At 44.7% G+C, this 21,999-nt stretch overlaps 1 protein-coding gene across 1 annotated transcript in view; it reads left to right on the top strand.

The window, feature by feature from the left end:
• Positions 1–21,999, top strand: part of ZNF536 (zinc finger protein 536) — a 363,327-nt gene that overhangs the window by 132,259 nt on the left and 209,069 nt on the right. The gene's annotated exons all lie outside the window — the stretch shown is intronic.

Genomic DNA, 21,999 nt, shown 5'->3' with positions numbered 1-21,999 from the left:
CAAATAGGAAGATGGTTTTGAGGTGTTTGTGATTTACCTTTAGACATACCAAATGGCAGTTACTGTGACTTTGGCCTTCTATTATTGCCTTCTATCTGTCTGTCTGTCCACATGTCTGTCTGTTGTTCTAACAAGAAATGTACATTGTGAAGTCCCTGGTTAGCAGTGTTGTGATCCTGTGTCTTGGACTTATGCCTACCTGATCTTGTTAGCAAACTGGCACTTTACCTTCTTAGAGAATATGATTACCCCAAAGTAACTCCAGGTTTTAAAACATGATAATAAATCTAGAATTCGATCAGATGAATGGGGGAGGCAGGGAGGATCACAAAATCATTCTCTTGGCACCCAGATATGCACGTCCTAAAGCCTTTCTCTGAAGAGAAACTCAGTGTATTATTTCCTTTCAAACCAGCCCCAGAATATCCCTGCTAGAGACAAGTAGCACTGGTACCTTTCCATCTTTAATCTATGAATAGATTTCTGTGATTTTATTTCACCTGTTGAAAGACAAATGGGAGGAAAGAAGGAAAGAGGGAGGGAAAAAGGAAAGGTTAGAGGGAAGAAAGAGAAGGAGACAGAGAGAGAGGGAGGGAAGAATGAGCAAGGAAGAAAGGGAGGAAGGGAAAGGAAACCCAAGGGAGTATTTCTTAACCTCAGCATCCTGATGTTCCTTTTAGCACAGAGCAGGATTCAGGAAGCTGGACTCTGGGTTCATAAATTGAATTGATATATGTGTCCCTTCCCTCTCCTTCTCTAATTCACTAGGAATTGCACCAAGCAGTTGGAAATATTTTTGAATTGTCAAAAATCACTAAATGGATTTCTGACAGCTCAAATATATATATATATATATATATATATATATATATATATATATATACAGTTCCTTATGCTGAATGATTCACAAGGCCCCATTAACCAGCACCCCATATCTATTTTTAGCCACATACGATTTATTACTTTTGAAGCCATTAAAAACAAAATTTAAAAGATGAAGAAAAGGGTTTTATGTCAGTCCAATTTTTTTTCTCTTTTCTTGTGGGGGAGAGATGCTAAGGTCTTTTATTTTATTTCAGTGTTGTTTTAAGTTTGTGGATTGGGATGGTTTTTTTTTTTATTATTGTTTGTTTAGAGATTTTTAAAAAGTCTATTTTCAGTTCTTTCAACTACCTACATAGGACATAGTTCCTGCCAGGAACCCATGCATCAGAAAAGATCAAAACCTGACATGTTCATAAGCTCATTATTATTGAAATGAGCTCATATTACCCCTATTAATTTTCCCATCTTCCTAATAATGCTGAAGGAAGACTGCCTGCCTTTGAGGAAGCTTGCCTGATGGTGTCCTTTTGCACCAAGTGGCAGGGGGTAGGGGAAGGCATCCTCTGTCTTGTGAGCCTTTTCCCTTTGAAAATACCAGTCCACTGGCACTCCTCTGACATATCCATGAATATGTGCAGAGAACACTGTTAGTCAACCTTTTGGCCATTGAGTCACAGACCAGTGGGAGTTGTGGCCACTCTCCACATTGGGGATGAGGATCCTCCAGGCAGTCTGGAAGGTACCCTGGTGGCTTCCTTTGCAGAAGCACCAGGTTCCTTAGCTCCAATTTCCACTTGTGGTATGATGCCAAAACTAACTCTAGCCATAACCCATCTGTTTGTTGAGAGCATGAGTTCTGCCTCAGATTCGTCCTTATTTCTTCTGCGTCTTCTTTCTTAGTTTGAAAGCAGGCATGGAAGTCTACTGTCTTTGAGGCTGTTAGTAGGACACTGCTCTCTTGCTCCCAGGATGGTCCTGAGCCTGTCCAATTCCCATTACCCTGTTCCTGTAGCTGGTCCACCATAGCCACAGCCCTTACCATACTTTCTTGTTGGGTGCTGTGGTGTCTCAGTACCCAGAAGGACCAGACATATTTATCCTTTTTAAGAGTTAATGTCTATGAACATTTGGGAGGGAAAGTAAAACCCACTAGCCTACAAAATGGCCATTTTTCTTAAATATTCTAGTCTACTCCCTTTCCAGAATCACAAGAAGCGTTAGTGCTAGTTTAAGTTTTAAATCTCCATTGGCTTCACTTTGCAAAGGTAAAAATGGCACAAGGAATGAAATATGTCTAATGTTCCTTCCCTCTTCTCTGCTTACCTAAAAGTAGATATGGATCTCCACACTGGTCCCCCAGGTCAATATCTGGCTTTGCTAAGAAGCTGGGCCATGCCAAACCAAAGGATTATTCCCATAATTTACATCTCAGATGGAGTTTTGAGTCTGATTTTGTCTGGTTAGTAGACCAAAATCCACACTGTACTGCCTCTGGAAATGAGCTTGTAGATAGAACTAATATCTGTTTCTTAAGGAAAGCCTCTGTTCTCATAGGGTATAGAAGTGTTTGAAGAAGCATCAGTAAAAGCCTTGCTCAAATCTTGCAGACTCACCACAGATCTCAGCAGCTTCTCTGGCCCATATTGGTGTTACATGAGATGGCATTTAGGGTCTATTTCCATGTGTTTTCCTAATTTATGCCTGCCCACTTCCTTATTTAAAAAAAAATCTTGTCATACATTCCTTGGCATTGTTGACCTGGTGCCCTGGGCCACTGTGCACTGTCTATTCATGACCAATACATTTCTAACCCTATACCAGTGGGGGAAGAGGCTGACCCACCCAGCCAGCTGAGTAGAGAGAGGCCTGTAGCATGTGCCAACGTCGAGAGTTTGAGCATGCATTTTCAAAAGATCTTTCCATGGAAGACAAAACGTTAGTCAGTTAGAGACATGTTACATACAATCCCAAGGAAGAAAGAGCATCATTTTGGATTAAGCTGGAGGACATGCATTTTGTTTCTCAAGCAGATCAGAGTCCACTATGGTTGAATCTCCAAAGATTTCCAGATTCCAGGTGTGGCACACATTTCTTTATTCTGTTGAGTTACATAACACACAAGGCACTCTAGTGCCTTTGGGGAACTTAGATGTGCCCCTGGTTTTGGTGGACTGGGTTTGACCTTCATGATCCATATGAGTATTTAAATAGGGAGGCAAGGGGAGAGGCTGACAAGTGAACTGTTCATGTCCAATGACAATAAGACAAGACAGACACTTCCCTTGTCCAGGCTGAAAATGGAACTGTTGTGTTTGATGGAACTGTTGTGTATAAACTGAGAGCTTGGAGAACCAAGAGAACATGGAAGACCTAAGCTTCAGGGTGCATACATATAAGGCAAAGGCTAGTCTGCACAGCACCTCGTGGGCTGGCTGTATGTAAACATTAAAGACCATGATTCACCCCAGAGTCTGTGGATTTGTAGAGAAACCAGATCATCTTTAATTTTTGTTTTTTGGGCCCAAGACAAATAGGACTTGGAACTGTTGTGTGTTGTGTCTCATAATCAGGGCTTGCTGTATATCCTTTGGTAAAACCAAGAGTAGGATTGATGGGGTGGTATTAAAGTCAGATTAAGGGAACGGCAGGGAGAACAAACATAATCCCCTTTACCCTTAGAAGTTCTATACTGGAGTCACCACCATGCAAGGAAGCCTGAAGGAGGAAGGAGAATCCATCAACATGGCCACCATGGGCATAAGCCCTTGTGTGCAGTGGTTACCAGACAGGTGACCCACTTGACCTCTCAGGAAGTCTAGTAAGAAGGCAAGGTCATTAACTGGAATACTCCCAATATTTCAAATGTTTTTTTTCCCTGGTTATTGGGAAACTGGCTTCCTTAATTTGAATTATGCTTGGGACTATGGGATAAGCGTCTTCTGGACTGCCACAGCAATGGAAGAATTTGCAACCCACCAAATATAGGTCCCATCTTCATCTATGACTAAATATATGATGAAATGAAACAGGACAACGGAGCTGAACTCCCTTAAAACTTTTCTCCTCCAAAAACCTCATTCATTTTTCAGTACAGACAGTTTGAAAATATTTACCATCCTATCAGCTACATACTCTAGAGTAGAGGCTGGCAAACTTTTTCTGTAAAGAGCCAGATAGTAAATATTTTAAGATTGCAGGCCATGTGATCAGTCATAAACATCCAACTCTGCCAGGGGAGGAGGAAAGCAGCCATAGACAATGTGCAAATGAATGGGTATGGCTGATTTCAGTAAATGGATTTGACCCATAGGTTGTAATTTGCTGACTGACCCATGCTATAATGTAAGGACTCCCTGGATGGTGCCAGTGGTGAATGCATTTGAATTTTGGTCCACTAACCAAAATGTTGGTGGTTCCAGTCCAGCCAGAGTTGCCTTAAAAGAAAAGCCTGGTAATCTACTTCTGAAAAAATCTGCCATTGTAAACCCTGTGGAGTACAGTTCTACTCTGATGACATACATGGGTCACCGTGAGTCAGAATCGACTTGACTGGTTTGCTGTAAGGAGGGCTGTGTTTTTGTAGTTGTCCCTAGAGAAGGCATACACCCATTCTCTATCATTCCACCAGCCCATGAGATGACGTGGGGGAGGACCCACCGTTATCAGCCCTGGGGCTCCATCTACTGCCATCTGATGCTAAAACTAGAGATGTGAGGGAAGACTTGTCAATCCAGATGGGCCTCTTACACCTGTTTCCGGAAGGCCACATCTTTCTCCATTGACATTTGCAGAAGACCTCTTCCATATCTGGTCCCAGAGCTGCTCTCTGACCGCCAGCACAGGAAGAGGAAGTATGAGGAGTAAGAGTAGGAGCTCAGTCTTTGTTCTTAGGCAAGCTTGCTGTGTAGAAACCTAGTTTCCTCACTGATGAACAGACATCTAAAGATAAAAGGAGATTATGGATGTAAGAGAACTTGGGAAATGGTTCTTGGTTGAGTCTGTGCTGCAATGTAGAGGTGAGCATCTACATAAGGATGATGTGAGAAAATGATGTCAGCATCCAAACATTTTTTGGTTGCAGTGAGTCTTTAGTACTAAATGACAATGAATCTTACTTTCAATCAAGGTTATAGAGACACATTTTATTTCCTCATATCTGTCCTGCTGAGTTGTCAATAGCTATTTCTTGGTATGTGGGAAAGTTGCTTTGAAGACAATTCTGGCAATTTTGTGATCACAGTTTCAATTTCTGCCCAATTCTGTTCCTGATAGAAGGCAAGTACTAAGGGGTAGGAAATAAGGCCTGGCCCTTCAGTCGTTGACCAAGAAATTGGTAAGGTCTATGGTCAGCTTAGGAGCTCTGGTGGTGTAGTGCCTAAAGCATGTGACTGCTAACCAGAAGGCTGGGGATTCAAACCCACCAGCCACTCCTCGGAAGGAAGAATGGGCTATCTACTTCCATAGAGACACTGCCTCGGAAACCCAAGGAGGGGTCACTATGAGCCAGATTCAACTCGATGGTAGTGAGTTTGGTTGTTTGGTATGTCAGCTTGAGATTTCCAAGGTATGTGGAAACAGTGTATGTATATGGGAAGACCTTGAGCAAGGCTGTGATGGCTCCTTCCTGGCAGTTGGTACATTTTTAATCTTGTAGACGATTCTAAGGTGTGACCAAAGTCATCAGGTTCTAAGGAAGGAGATAAATTAGAAAGAGAGCATAGGAAGAAACCCACAAACCCAAATCTGAGAAGTGCACAGGTGCCCAGGCTAAATCCAGCAAACATAAGGGAGGGCCATTAGCCTTGGAGTGTAGGTGGCCTGGGGGAATCTCTGCTGTCGGGTCTTGTCTGGAGCTGATGTGTTTTGTTTAAAGCCAAATTCCTCCTCCTCCTCTTTTTCATGAGCTGAGTCTCACATGATGGTCTTGCAGAGTCTAGGGGTTGAAGCACAACTTTGCAATTTGCATTCATTGCCCAATTTTCTCATTTACAGATTGGCTATTGACTTCCAAGCCTGCAGCCTGCTCCCAGTAATAACAGACTGTACATCTAGGGCTTGATATTAGACCCCAGTAGGGAGGACCATTTGGTCTACCCTGGAATCCAAGGGCAAAACTTTGTCAGTTAATGCAAATCACCGCCCTACCCTGCCTGCTCGCCCCTGCTGGCTCCCTTTCCATTAGCTGCGGAGCCTTCCTTTTTGACTCTGGAAAGGCAAAGTATGGTGATGTCCTCAGGATCTCCTCCCAAAATGTTCACCGCGGGCAGGCCTTGCCGGCCCTGGTCCACAGCCTTGCTGAGGGAACTGTATTTGATGACAAGCAGCCTCTTTGGATGGCAGCTTCCTGCAAACTTTAGCTTTCTCTTCCTCCTCCCCTTCTCTTTTTAAAAAAATTAAATGGAAATGCCACTGATGTGATGTCGCTTGCACTGCAGGATGACAGAACTGATGTGAGAATACCATTGTATTTGCCAAATGGTCACTCATCATTTCAGAACAAACAAATGTATGGTATCTGTAAGTTGGCAAACACGGGTGACATTTAGCCTTGTTTATGTTCCTTTCTGTTTGCTGCATATTTTTGGCTCCAAAAGCTACTATCTGAATCAACAGTGCCTCTTAAGCAGGAGAAGAGTCTGGTAGCCTTAATTTTGGTTGTTGTTGTTGTTATTTGCCGTCGAGTCGCTCCCAACTCATAGCGACCCCTCCTTGGGTTTCCGAGGCAGTATCGCTACGGAAGTAGGATTGCCCAACCTAGCATATCCATATTCTTTTTGGATTGCACGATACCCTTGCCCAGGACCAAGCTGAAGGTGGGAGGAGAGGGCAACTGAGCTCTTTAGTTCAAAATGTAATGTTTCCCTTAGAAATGACTGTCAGATCAGGAGGTAGGAAGAGAAGGAGTGTTGTCAGAACACATGCCCACTTCACTGGGTAAAAGTAAATGCTCTAAACAGGCCCAGGACCTGGTACCTACAACAGGGACGGTGTATGATCCCATAGTTTCTTAAGCTGAGTCCTGGTACCTTGGCTTGAGCACTGGAATCTGCCTTCTCAGAAGGCTGCTGAGTCAAAGTGAGGATCGGAATTCATTCATCTTGACACATGCCACTTCTTAGCTGTTACAAGAATCAGGTTTTTTCTCTCTCTTTTTCAGATATTGTATGCAAAGTCCAGGTTTCAAATAAATAGTAATTATTTCCTATTACTTAGTGCTGATCAACAGCACCTCTAGTTTAATCGCCAACTTGCTTTAATCATGTCGACTATTTTTGCTTTAGCCAGAGACAGGAAGACCAAATTTTATAAATATTGCTTTATTGTCATTATTCCATTAAACGATTAGGGGGTATGCCCCTGCCCTTGCCCTCAAATGCCTCTAGCCAAAATGGTTTCTGGGATTGTTTAATGAATCTGCACATTTTCTTGCAGGTAAGTGACATCCCCTGTTCTAGTCGGTCTATCTGGACTTACCCTTGTCTGTTCGTGCTCCTCGGTGGTTATCTGCAGCTTGTTATTCGTGTAAAGTCAAGAGAAGAATGTATACACATATGTGTGTTGAATAAATAATTACTATTGGCATAGGTATGTGTATACACACGGCACACCAACCTACAGTATATATAGCAAATAATCATGGAGGCTAAAAATATTGCCCCATATGTTCCACTATTAGTCATGGATTGCAAAGGCTTAGTAACTTGAACAGGAGAGAAAATTCCCTCAAAATCATAAATCCTGATGATAAATGCTGGTGGATGGAGGTCCCTTCACCTGTGAACAACCTGACTGTGGGGTCTCTTCTGCAAGCTCACCACAGCCTCTAGAGATGGTCTAGCCCGGGATGGTCTCGTTGGCATTACTGCTTGTGTCTGATTGTCCTGTATTTTGTAACACTTTAGAAGAATACTGAAAAGTGCAGTAATTATCTTTCTCCATAGTATTTAAGCAGTAATATTGCTAGTTTAATATTGTGTCAGGTCGTCATATTAACCAGGAATAAATGACAGTAAAATTCCAGTGAACAGCACCTTGACATCCACAATTTAAAAATGGTGATTGAAGCAAAATGTGTAAACTTGTACTGGGTTATCGTGTGCTTTGGAATAGAGTATTGTTGAAGTAATTAGAAGATATATTAAGGTGTTCCTGGTAATGAAGGCATGTAAGTTATAATAATTGTAGCTTTCTGAATAAGTGTCAAACTATATCTTTAAGTGTGCTGTATGCTGAGTTACAAGTTAGGTCATTTATGAATGGAATGTAAAACAATACTAAAACTGCTTCAATAACTTATCTTGGTATTGCTAATAAAAAAAAAGCTGTGAAACATTAGTGCAGTTTTGAGTCATTATGTTAATTCATTCCACAACACCCCTCTTACTCCTTGACATCCTTCTATCTGTTGGAAGCCTCAACAGGACGTTCAGGGAATAATATTTATGCTGCTCCTTGGGCTTTTTGCTGGGCAACTTGTATTTTCCCATCAATCTTTCAGCGAGCCGTATATATACCAATTCATGACTGGATGGGGGAGAGGGCAGGGTCAAACATGCATCTCTCAGGACAAATGACTGTTAGGCACCAAGACCCCACAGCCACTCACAGGACGTGGGTAGAGGAGGACTAGGGTGCCAGAAGGCTACCTTACTAGCATTTTGCAGGGCTGCAAACCAGATGTGAAAAAGACTGCCTACTCCACGTCTTCCTGCAGCAAATGTTAGCATTTCCTTTCTATCCTGTGAAGGGTAATTTTTAATGGGACAATACTCAAAATTACTAGCCCTTGGGAATACTTTTTCCCCTGAGATTTTTCGGTTGTACATGTGTTTGTGGGAGCTCTGGTAGCATAGTGGCTAAGGCACTTGACTGCTAACCAGAAGGCTGGTGGCACAACAACAACATGTGTTTGTTGTAGCAGACTTGTACCTGATCTCCCCATAGTCCCCACCTCACCTCATGCTCAGAGGTCCGCAGGAAGGAAGGTTTTGTCTTTTGTTTGTGTTGCTTGATTTTATTGTCCATGACTTGGACTTCAGGGTCTTGCCATTTCAACAGTATTGCCAGGCTTCTTTGCTCGGGTATGTTTTATAACCTCCTAAATGCCATACACTGTCTTGCATCATGTTTCAGAATCTCAAGTCCCAAGTTTATCCTCCACCCCTCAAAGAAATAAAATGTTCTGTGTATGACACGGGGAATAGAAGGCCAGAGATATCCATTTGAACACCACTGGCCTTAGCAACAGGATAATTGCATCACTTGAATGGTTGAAACATTCCTTCTAGTATTTCTCCTAAGAACTGATCACAAAGCCATAATACAGAATGACATTGTCTTGTATGTGGGGGAAGAGATGAGAAGTAAGAGATTCTGAGCTAGAGAATATATACTAAAAGCCCCAAATGAAAAACAGAGAGCTTGACGAAGGGCCTAGCTTTTTCACTGTTTCATACCCATGACTTAACCTGATTCTGTTCACATGAAGCTGAGAACAAACACTGTGGGTTCTGTTGAAAACTGTGATGGATCCCAAAGTGCATCTGCAAGGGGAGGCAAAGTGCCCCTAGCTACCAGGCCCAGAGCCCATGTGACCATATCCAAGGAGGGCGAGTTTCCACTGCAGGGTGTAGGCAAGTTTTCACAAGAAGGACTCTGGGAGGGTTGTGTCTCTCTGTCAAGATTTCACCTCTGTCTGTGGAACTGCCCCAAGGGAAGTAGGGTGCAGTGTTGGGAGATGTCATTTGTGCCGTTTTCTGGACATGATGTCTGTCAGGCCCAGCACCCCTTCTGGGGTTGCACAGCTGTGAAGAAGTACAGTGTTCTCCTTCAGCTGGGAGACCAAGATGCTCCTTTGGACTTAAGAAACTTCATTTTCAGTTTCTCTGGGGCCTCACCACCATCCACACTATGTAGGCAAGGAATAGCCCATCAGGTCTCCATGGCCCCAGTGCCTGCAGCCTGAAGATGTGGGCAGAGAGGAGAGGGCTCTCTCTCCTGCAGGCTGCTGGAGGCCCCAGGAGCCTCTGACACACTGTCCCTGGCATTGGCCATCATTTACAGTCACTTTCCATACTTCTGGAGTCCTTCCTGACACTACAGAACCTCTGCTTTTGCTGGTCCAGCTGGGATGGGGCTCAGAGTGGTGGCCTTGGGAGCAGAATCAGTGCATAGCCAGCGCAGGAAAAAAGAAGCTACTGATAGGAACAGATCATGTTGGCCGGCCCTGCGCTTACAGCCAGGAGGCTCCCTGGGGACACCTATTCAGGAGATTGCTGTTCTCTCTTCCCTCCATGAGGGCCCAATCCCTCTAATGGGGTCTCTAAGCTGGAGGACTTAGCAGCATTTCCACTTCTAAAGCAGGGGTCTATCCTGGGTCACTCCCTGGGGGAAGCTTTCCAAGCTTAGAGGATACCTTTGTGATTCTCGTGCTCCCATTTTTATTCACCTAGTCCTAGCCTGTTCCCACCCGCCATTTCACCTCGCCCACCAAAGCATGCCTCACACTGTCCCCCTGGTTGCCATCCAGCTCTTCATCAACATTTCTGTGTCTGGATAACAACTCACTTTTTGCCAGTTGAGTGTCCTTGGGCAATACTGCCTGCTTCCTGAGAGACAGCTGGGTGGATTCAGTCCTCAGAATGAGCTGACGTCATTTCACAGCTCTGAATGGGGCTAGCAGTTCTGTTTCCTGCTGGTTCCTCCATCCATAAGATACATGAAAGTATAACAAGCTCCACTTAGTGGGACTCAGACTTGGAACAACCACAGACAGCACCTTTTGGATCAGCCCTTGGCCCTACAGCCTGTACCCTACACCCTTTCCAAGCACAGGTGGCTCACCAGTCTGAGGTGGAGAAGAAACCCCATTGTGTATCAGATCAGAGTTCAAGGAGGTCTCTGGAATTTCAGATAAGAGAGGTAAAAGAAGGGAAAGGTGCCCTGAAGCTTATGGTAAGAGACAGTCTTCAAATCCACTCATTTTCACAGGTTGAAAAATGTTTTTCCTATGATGAAATATAGATATTCTGGCTGGGGAAAAAGAATTTGAACTTTGAGAGATGATTATTGCTCTTATGTACACCCTTTCTTCATGTGGTTAGGTTCCAAAGACTACTAGCTCCTTATGGAAAAATCAGTGTTATGCGAAAATGGAAGATGACTATATCATGTCACAAAACGGAAAACGACTACATAACTGCCAAATTACATCATTATGTAACTGCCAATTACATCATTACCTCACTACCAAACCACTGAGAATGATGGCCCAGCTAAATTGAAACATAACCTTAACTATCACAAGCAGTGTTACTCTCACCTTTCACCTCAGTATTTATTACTATCAGACATATGTCATTAGTGCACAAAATAGTGGGAGAGTAGATTCTTTTACTATTGTTGTAAATAACAAAATGTTAGATATCAAGATAGTCGATAGGTGAGGAGTAGATGTAGTCATTTTTTCTCAAAGAAATTTCATGATGATTAAATTACATTCCTAAATATGTAGCAGCACATTGGCAATATTGTCTCTGCACAGGTAGACAATACCTCTTGAGCAAACAATGTGCATTTTCAAAGTTACAATTAGGAAACTCTGTGCAGCTACTTCACTAGCAAAAATATCCATTTGCACACTCAGACATCAGCTGGCTTCCCAAGGAGTTTGTCTTTCATGTTATTTGTGGAGTGGTCCAGACACACTTAATGTGACCCTCTGCTCACAAGGTTCAATTTTCTTTTTGTTGTCAAATTAAGATATCGTGCTCTCAGAGAAAAGCAAACAAGCAGGAAAAGCAAATTTTCAAGTAATTTACTAAATAATTGTTCTTTTTATATGATGGACAAGTTGCTTTTCTTCTTTTGAGTCAATTGTTTTGTATATCCTCAAGAGAGGTGGTTTAGACCACAAGGCCCCTCCAGGCTGGACCCCACACTTGGAGAAGTGCTGAAGGCAGGCATTTTGCTAGGATGTGGAGTGGCCTCTAGGGTAGTTAAGGGTTCCCTAATATGTCCAGCTTTTTCTTGTCCAGAAGAAGGCCACTGATCTTCGTAGTCTCCTGAGATTCCTTTGCCCTGAGATAAGGACATATGGGAAGAGGTACTTTACATGGGAAGTGATCCTAAGAAGCAGGAAAGAGGAAGTTGGGAAGTAAGACAGAGAAAGGAGGAAAGCCAAGACAGGGTTTGTGAACAAGAGGGTTACCACTGTGGGCAAGCAGACCTCAGTCCGTCTGGGGCTCTCTAACATACTGCGGGGAACACACCTCAGAATTATCCCTCTGACAGCTGAAAAGCTGGGATATTATCCACTAACTCTGCATCTCTCATTAGTTAGAGTCACTCCAGAGAAACAAGACCTTTGGCATAATGCCAGGGAACCAGAAAGGAAAGGGTGGGGTACTAGCAGCACCCACTACCAGTGGAAACCCCTTAGCCTGAAAGTTTTTACACCCTCCTCGGTCCACTGCATGTCAGTGATCTGTGAGAGCTAGGGATGAGAAGTAAACTGCAGATTCTACACATTGGGAAGAGCACAGATTCTCAGTTTATGGACAGGTTGATTGGAGGCAGGATTGGAAGACTGCCCTGGGGGTCAGGAGACCAGGCATCTAGCTGCAATCCTGCACTGAGGCGTCACGACATCTCACTTCTCTTCTTTGGGTACCATTTCTCCACTGGAGAAAGAGGAATGGTCTGGGTGAACAGCTGGGACCACCCTTGGTCTCAAACTCTATAGCTTTCACAGCCCTTCTAGCATTGATTTTTAGATGACCTTAGAGCCCTGGGAGTCCCAGAATCCTCAAGAGCATTCATTCCAGCATCCCACCCCCACCTCCCTGGCAATGGGCGCCACCTGGTATTTCCACTAGTACATGAACATGTGAGATTTCATTCCAGTCAGACCCTCTACCATTACAGGGCATAGATCATGTGAATAACTGTTTTAACATGAAGACATTTTTTTATCAAATCCTAAGAAGAACGTTGAGGAAGTTCTCTTTTAATTTAGAAGTCAGTCAAAAAAGAGAGAGGTCCATGAAACTGAAGTTTTGACTTCATGGAAGTGGCAAGGAAAACCTGATTATTTGACTTTTTTTTTTTTTTACTTCTCATGATGAGGAAAGTTTCCTCAAGCACTTTACAGATACCAGTGTTAACCCAGTATGTCCATCCTGGATGTGTGTGTCCTGTCCCCACCCAACACACACCCACTGATACTTAGAGGTACCAGTTGCCAAGAACTCAGGCTATACTCCATCATCCCTGCATGGTTCACAGAAATGGTTCACATGCTCTTTCTTACATACCTGTCAAGAGTTCCCTTGGCAACTTAAAGTTCCTCTTGACTGCAAGTCCCCCTAGTTTGGAATGTTGTTGTTGTTGTTATGTGCCGTCGAGTCAGACCCGACTCATAGCGACCCCTCCTTGGGTTTCCAAGGCAGTATCACTGCGGAAGTAGGATTGCCCAACCTTCCTTCCGAGGAGTGGCTGGTGGGTTTGAACCACCAGCCTTCTGGTTAGCAGTCAAGTGCTTTAGCCACTATGCTACCAGAGCTCCTAGTTTGGAATAGTATACACTATTTCTAAGTGTGAGCCCCTCAAATCCTTGGTTTTTTTAATTCCAATTAAATTTTTACTCATAGATTCCTTTAGTTTAATTGCCTCAGTTCTGTCATCCATCAAATGGGACACTTATTCACCCTCAAGAGAATAAATGAGTGAGTAACTTGGAGGTCAGCAGACTACCCTAGTTCAGTTATTATAGGATTTCCTCTGCAATTCAAGCCTTAGGCAGAGTCTCATGAAATCTCAGAACCCTTTAAGACCTTACAACAGGGGTGAAGAATCTGGATAGGGTATTGTAAGGCATGTCTCCTCCCTTCTCATCCCCACTCCATGGCTCACCTGGGATTCCTGCATACCTGAAGAGAACATCTCTGGAAGTCCATGGGGGAACCTGCATGAGGATCCAAGGAGACCATTCCTGGGATGTGCAAAACACCCTTTTGGCTCTAATTGAGCTAATTCTCCTGTTTTCTAATGGTATAAAAGAAGGACAATTGGGAGATATTTTTTAATTGCTGATGATCAACCAGTAGAAACAAGATTCTTGTACCACTGGCCTTTGCTTTACAATAAAATTTTGAACTTGAATAATTATCTCTAAATCACAACTGTTGTTGTTGTTGTTGTTGTTATGTGCCGTCGAGTCAAATCCGACTCATAGCGACCCCTCCTTGGGTTTCCGAGGCAGTATCACTACAGAAGTAGGATTGCCCAACCTTCCTTCCGAGGAGTGGCTGGTGGGTTTGAACCGCCAGCCATCTGGTTAGCAGGCAAGTGTCTTAGCCACTATGCTACCAGAGCTCCCAAAATCACAACTAGGGCAATTATTTAAGTTTAAATCACAGGAAAGGTGGGATTTTCTTGGGGATCTTGGGGTGCATGCCTTTGCTAAGTGAATTATCACCTCTCACCAGCACTCGTCCAACATCTGGATGTCCCTCACAGTGGGACCTAGAGTGGGGTGGTTTTGTGAAATCCCAGCTCTTTTTCCATGACAGTGGGTTTTTCAATAGGAGATGCATGCGATGGGTGACAGTGGGAGCGCAGATGGCAAGTTGACCTCACCACCCTTGGAACACAGGTGGGAGAGGGCTTTGGGATTGATGTAGGGCATGAGAGGGTGGGGAGAGGGTCTTCTGTTGGCCCTTGTTCCCAGCTAGCCACCCCCAGCACCTGGCAACCTAGAAAGTGAGCCAGAGTGAGCAGCTCAGGACCTGCAGGCCTTGGTATCTCCAGACCAGACACCATTCCCACTATGTCAGGGGACAGTTCAGATGGGGTTGAGAAGCCCCAGGGGCTAGGGTTGGGAGGGCACCGAGGGAGTGAAAGCAAAGAAGACAGGAGAAAGACAGGGGCAGAAAAGAATCCAACAACCAGAGAAAGGCAGAGACATGGACGTAGAGGGCGAAAGGAGTGAAGAGGGAGAAAGAATGAAAAAGGGCAGTCACAGAGCTGAGGAGATGAAATGAAAAATAGACGAGGGTAAGAGGAGAAAAAACAAGCAAGGACAGAGTCAAAGAAAAATGATAGAGATAGGGTTTGGAGGGAAGGGAAGCGTGGAAGAAGCAGGCAAGGGAGAGAGAAGAGAATAACCCAGAAGAAATGAGAGGCTTGACCTGAGAGAAACTGTTAAGGGAACTGCCTGGGGTTTGGAGGTGGCACTGTTTGATCTGATGGGTGCCTCCTGCTGCTGTGGTTCGGGCAGGGGGTAAGGGGAACTCAATGACTTTTGGTGAGAATATTGGGGTGGGAGGCATGACAGCGGCACCTGGTCACCAAGGCCTGGTGTTCCAGCAGCACCAACTCCCCTCCACTCCCCACCGCTAGTTTCAGGAGGAAATGCTGCAGCTTAATCAGAATTATTTACAAGATAATGGTCCATTGTTTGCACTAAGACAGATGTTGTCTGTGGGAACTTTGTGTTTTATGCTCTTTTTCCCTGCTCTGCCTTCACTGGGTGCAGATGGGATCCAAGTAATGTGAGTTATTGTTCCTAGGATTGGAGATTTGGAGGCGCCTTCATTCCAGCCTGGCCCCCAAGCTGGGCCTGGCATTGGGTGGGCAGGGGTGGAGAGACTGGTCATTGCTGGCTCCAGAGCCAGTTGGGAACATATGCTCCTCATGGGGGGTGAAGTTCCTCCTCAAAGCCCCTAGAAGCAAGCAGCCTGTGATTAAGAAAGTCTTGTTTCCTTGAGGGGCGGGTCAGTGCAATCGGCTTGTGGAGTGGCCTGGAAGAACCACTCTGATTAAGATGTACTTGCTATTTGTTGAGTTGAGCGGTCACTATTGACATCTCAAATGAGTGTGACCATCTGGCCCTCTTCTTGCCAAAAGGAAAGCTCAGTCCTTCTGGGGTGGGGGCTTCACTCTCCCTTCATTTTATTATTTTTTTTCAAACTTACCAGAGAGTTTCCTCAAGGTCTTCTGGGGTCATTTGATGAGGGAGGCAGATCTGGGTAGAGGCCCTCCTTCCTTCCTCAAGGGTGGGGGTTGGCCAAGTGAACACCTGCCCCATCACTGATGTGAGGAGAGCTCGTTCAGAAGAAGGAAAGATAGGATGAAGTGGGAAGAGTGGCTTGCTCCAGACTCCTTCCCAGCCCCGCTGTCAAGGCGGGTGGGCCACCCACTGTTGGGCCATCTTCTTGTGCAGACCCAGAGCCAGCCAACCCTTCTTCAGCACTTTCTGATTCCCAGGCACTTTCCTATAACTAAGCTCACTCAGTCATCAGACTCATTCTATGAATGAGAAAATCGAGTCCAAAAGATGTTAGGCGACTTGCCCAATGTTATTTTCCTACTAAGTGGAAAAGCTTAAACTCAACTGCCAGTCTTCCAACACTCATGCCATGACCTTTCCAATAGATGCCTCTCTGAACCTCAATTTAGTCAGCACACACGGAGCACGGGCACATATAACAGCTCCACTGAATCAGAGAAAGGCATTTACTGACATACAGAGTTGATACCAAGCACTGAGCCCAGCTAATAGCACATGCTCAGTAGATGGTAGCAACGGATATTGTCAGTTACATTATACTAGTTTTCTAGCCTATTACATTTCCAGTATCAGGTGGTGACCAAAAAACTGAAAATGATGAAACATCATAGAGTCACACTGGGGTGCTAAAACCGATCAGCAGTAGAAAAGAGAAAAACAGTTCCATGGCAACTGGATGGAATCAGCCCTGCCCTGTGGACAGCCTAGTGAGAAATTCCGACAGCCCTTATGGAGACCCTGCCAACCCTGCCCTCACTCTCTCGATGCCTGTGAGAAGTCACCCAGAAATCAGTTGGAACCTGGGGATTTTGTCCCATTCTAAACACCAGCCAAATTGGTGCTTATTGGCTCTAGTGTGTAAGGAAGATAACTATTGTCCCCTATAATTTCACAATGCCCAAGAAATGGCTCCCTTAGCCTAAGCAGCAGGATCCAGTCCGCCAAGTGATCCTCCCACCTTCCAAGTTTCCTTTTAAATAATAAGTAATAACGTGCCAGGATTAAGCCTTGTACTACCTTATAGATGACAATACAAATGACATTCTTTTGTTTCAACCTCATAAAAATGAAGTAGATGTAATTATTATTACTCCATTTAACATATGGGGAAATTGAGGCACAGAGGAGCTACTTACCTTACCCAAGGTCACTCAGCAAGTAAGTAAAGCGTCTGGAATTCAAAGCCAGGTGGTGGGACCCAGGGTTCCTTTGCGTGACCACCTGCTGTCTCATCTTGCTGGTACTTCCTGTTCCTTTAATACTTGTATGAGATGCCATCAGAAACAAGCAGAAGAAAACACGCGAGCAAATAAGTAAGCAAACAAGGTCCTTACTGCCAACTGGCACCTCTAGGTCCAGGTTGAGGATGGGACAATTCCAGATGGTTGTCCAAACTGCAGACAGAACCTAGGGATTCACCCAGCAACAGGTGGGCAAGGGCCCTGGATGGGGATCAAGCATGCAGGGCTGTGACCCAGTTTGGCCTCTAACTTCCTGTTTGAGCTTGAGCAGGTCTCTTCCCATCTCTAGCCTCAGTCTCCTCACCTGTCCACAAATGAGCAAGCTGCATTGGATAATCTCAAAATTCCTACCCTCTCCCAGTCTGTGAATCAATTTTCTTAGAACTCTATTCGGCTATTTCTCAGCTTCAGAAAAAACTGTCGTCTCCCCTCTTCCCCAAATCGAGAGAAGGAAAACCTGACCTTTCACCTTCCCAATAGTTCTCTGGAGTCCAGGTGGGAGCAGGAGTGGAGGGTGGGTGGCCAGGGCTCTCAGCCCAGCCACCGACGGCGACGCAGCAGAGGTCAGTCTAGGATAATATTTATCAACCTTCTTCTCATTGTGTCGGGCTCCGACTACAACGTGGCATCACTGGAGATGGCAGATTATGTCTTTTAAGGTCTCAGAGATAGGCTTCACATGTGACCAATTACCTCTGTCAAGCTCAGGCATGAGGTCCCGCCTCGGTGGGTGGGATCTGAACTTGAGCTTCCAGAGGTCAATGACCGGGATTTTAGGCCTTTGAGCCTGTCACTCCCCTCCAGCCAGACCTTTTCTGTTAAAACTGTTTAAATTACAAACCAGTAATAAAAGGATCATATGTGTTTCCCACCGAACAGGTTCTTTAGGGCTATTATGATAATTAAAAACATATGGTGCCTGTGCCAGTCAGAGGGAAACCGCAGATGTACAAATTAGGTATTATAGAAGGGTTTTCTGCTTTTGCCCTTTTAAAAACGTCAAGCTGGAAGAGTTTAGAGAGATAAAATGGCAATTGTACAGATAGCAGGTAGCATTTTGGTTTTAGAATCATTAAATATATAAATCCTTTTCTTTAGACTTAATAGGAATAAACGGCTCCTAATACAAGAAGGAGGGGAGAGAGGCCAGGAGTTGACGGGGAAGAGGAAACTCAACGATCTTGGATACTGTGAAAGCCTTTTGCATTTTTTATGACGTTGTTCTCCATAGACAAAGAGGATTATATTTATTAAATATTGAATTATATTGAAATTGGATTGATGTGAGCAAAGATGAGGATTTTTTACATTAAAGTTTTTACTTTTAAAAAGGCAAGGATGCAGCTATTGATTAGCTTAGAATTAGTCATTTGTTTTAATTTAAAATATGCAATTGATTTTGAGAAGGTGATAAATTCTGCTAATAAAAGGAAAAAAAAAAAAAAAGGAGGGGGGATTTCCATGGCTTTCTGTCAGTGCTTTCTGATACTGACATGTTGCTCCAGTCAGCTCTGCTGATCTGTTCATATTGAAAAGAATGCTGGACCCACTTTGAGCCCTGGCCACATTCAGTTGGGCTCTGAGACAGCTGGACGACAGATTAAGCGGCAAAGGATTTAGGAATTTGTCGTCCTATGTCTCCGCTCCAGAAACAGGATTGGGTTGCTCTGCAGAAGGAGGTGATGGTCAGTGAGGTCACAGAGCAGGGGACCAGCCAGCTCAACCCTACAGTTCTCTGCGCCTGCTCTCTGGAAAACATTTTAAGCTCCTCACTGAGACAGTTCCAGCCCAGACCAGGCTGGCCCCAGGGACCAGGTCCTTGGTGTGATGAACCACCACCAAATCAAGCAGATCACCCCATCTGGAGTCTTCAGGAAAATTCTCCCTTTGAAATGGGCTCTGTGGTTCACATTCTTTCTCAGGTCTTTAGTTCCTCTTCTCCACCACACTCCTTTGTCCACGCCCTCTTGATGATATGTAAGTCCATCTTCCGCCTATGTTCTTCACTTCGGGACACTGTGACTTGCACCTACCTCTGTGCATCTGGATCAGGTGGGATAGCCGAGCTCCTCAGAGAACTTGAGGCAGGGAAGGGGTTCTTGAGCCCTCTGTCTACAATACAACAAACAGCCAGGAGTTCTGTGTATAGCAGTGTTTCTCAGTAGGGCCAGTTTTTTTCCCCCCAGGGGCCATTTGGCAATATCTGGTGATATTTTTTGATTGCCACACTGTTGAGGGGTTGCTACTGGCATCTAGCAAGTGGAGGCCAGGGTTGTTGCTAAACATCCTATAATGCACAAGACAAGCTAATAACAAGAACAACAAAACTGGCTAAGTTCAAAATATCTATAGTGCCATGACTAAGAAATCCTGATGCACAGATGGAAGAACCAGGCATCCAAGTGAAACTCAACTTGGATAAATAGTGACCAGTGAAGGGAAAAGACTTACCACCAAGTTCTCGGGGGGCGGGGGGGGGGCATTCGGCTCGCTCCATGAACACACACCTTCCAAGCCATGTCACATTTAGGCCCCCATGTCTTTCAGAAAAGCTTTGCAAGAATCCCAGTGTGTTGAGAGGCAGAAACTTTGAGCAGAGCGACCCAGCACATTCCCCCAACTCAAACTAGCACACGGGGCGTGGAGAGGGCGGTGGCGGAGCAGGCAGCCTGAAGTCAGGCTTTTCTTCTCCCTCCTGAGTGATAGCAAGCCCACCGTGTGATTGCGCATGTAGGTATTACCACTTTAACTTTTACTGAGGTAAAATAACACCTTGTCACTCAGTGCAAGTACCAGTCACAAACTGAATTAATTGTAATAACTGTTGTCAACAGAACAAAGGACTTGTTGCTTTCCTAAGCAGATTTCGGCGCCACTGAGAACTATATACAAACGCTCCCATTGGGCAGGCCGGTGGAAGCTAGTCAGAACATAATTGTATCTGTCTATCTCTTGACTTTGTTTTTAAGAGCTAAGAAATCGAGTTAAAAACCTATATTTTAACATATCAATAAATATACCCCTTTTTGTGTTTGTGACGTCTCCTCAAAAAACATGGAGTCTTTAATAAATTGGCCATGAAAATAGCATTTGCCGCTGATGGTACCAAATAAGGGCCAGCTGTAGAGGCTGTAAGTAGTGAAGGGAATTATGCCCAATTACCCTCCCATAAAACACCCTCTCATTTCTGGGAGTTATCAAAACACATCCTGCAGACAAGCGGTCAGCTGTCCCCCTGCTCCTCAAAAGAAGACAAGTGGACCTCACACTGGGCCCGCAGAGCTCCTAACTGCCTCCATGTTGACACAGGTAGGCTTGCTTGCAGCTAGACTCCTTTACTGTTGCCATTTCCATCTAGTGTTTTCACATCTGAACACTTTCCCCTTTCAGAAGCCTTGTACATATTTTTAAGAAAAGAGTTGCTCCTGAGAGGGTGGTGGACTAATGGACAGGGGTCCAGGGTAACTCAGGAGTCTGGTATAAGCTGTGCCACTAGCAGAGTTGAATTCGCTTCTATTAGGGTGTCTCTAGATCTTGGGAGTTGCTCACAAGCTACATGCTTTTGGGGGTTCTGCTCAGGAGGTCAACAGTTAGGAATTCCCAAATAAGTAGCCCATGGGAGTTTGGCCCAATCCACAGCTTGATCCTTGAATGAGAATCGTGAGGGATTGTACTCATTTTATTTGGCAAAGGGTATATGGAAACTTGTGTTGAGGGTCTTAAAGCAGTAACACAAAAATCAGTAGCAAACAAGAGAAAATAGTTTTGAAGACTCAGAGGGATGTAATGGATGTAATCTTGGTTCCACACCATCTTACTACACTTTGCCCCATCCTTCTTGCCTTCCCACCATGCTTACTTCTTTCTCCTGCTCCTCTATTCATTTCAGTCAATGTGACCCCAGTATCCAGCTTCATCCCAGAGTCTTGGGCTCTTCCCAACAGATGTATGAGTCCTCCATCAGCTGTGCTGCAGGGAGCTCCATACCACATAAGGCAGTCTGCTTTATTTTAGAACTCATTGAGGCTTACACTGGCCCCTCTATAATGGAATTAACAATTCATACACTTATCAGAGCTATAAGTGATCTTAGAGGTCATCTCTGAGATTCAGATTCGGGAGAGGACTTGCCTTGGTTGTAGAGCCAGAGACAAGAGTTGGCAGCAGGTCCTCACAGCCCTCCAATAACACTGGCTTCTGGGTACCCATAGACAGCCTCTCCCTCTTGGGGACATGCACCCAGGCAAGAAAGATATTCATATGGCTTGTTCCTGCAGACTTAGGACAAAATTTTACCACTCTCCTAGCCCTGCAGGGGGACGATCCCTTTCAGAAGCACAGGCAAGAGGCTGACTTCTTAGTTTAATGCAGCCCTGGCTGGGATGGACTGTGCATTCTGATTTTCATAGTCATCGCTGGCAAGGACTAGGTGCCACCTGCAAAAATGTTCTTCTGTGGAAAAATAATCTCCCTCCTGAGGTGTTTCTTCTCTGCAAGGGACCCAGGTATCCAGCCCACATTGGGAAAGCAGGCTCATACCACACACACTTCTGGGAGAAAGAACTCCAGGACTGTTGGCCCTAAAGTACCAGAGCCCCTGTCCTAAGAGCAGGCTATGCAATGGGAGGAAGGAGGGCAAGAGGGGACGATGTATGGGATGTGGGGAAGGAGGTTTAAGGGCAAGATTTCACGACTCGTGATTCCCACGGCCTCCCCCTGATTTTCCACTCCACTGGCTTTGTTCTGGGAAATGAAGGAAGCAGAATTCTCCCCAAACTCTTTACAGAGAAGATTCTGTGAGAGGGGCTTAATTGAGAGATGGTCACGGTGAACAAAACAATCAGAATCATTATCCTTGTGGGG

The sequence above is a fragment of the Orycteropus afer genome, unplaced genomic scaffold (assembly GCF_000298275.1).
Source record: "Orycteropus afer afer isolate SDZICR_OR568_19922 unplaced genomic scaffold, OryAfe1.0 scaffold00009, whole genome shotgun sequence".
Classification (NCBI taxonomy): domain Eukaryota; kingdom Metazoa; phylum Chordata; class Mammalia; order Tubulidentata; family Orycteropodidae; genus Orycteropus; species Orycteropus afer.
The sequence above is the reverse complement of the archived record's forward strand: the minus strand, read 5'-3'. Positions and strand labels throughout refer to the sequence as shown.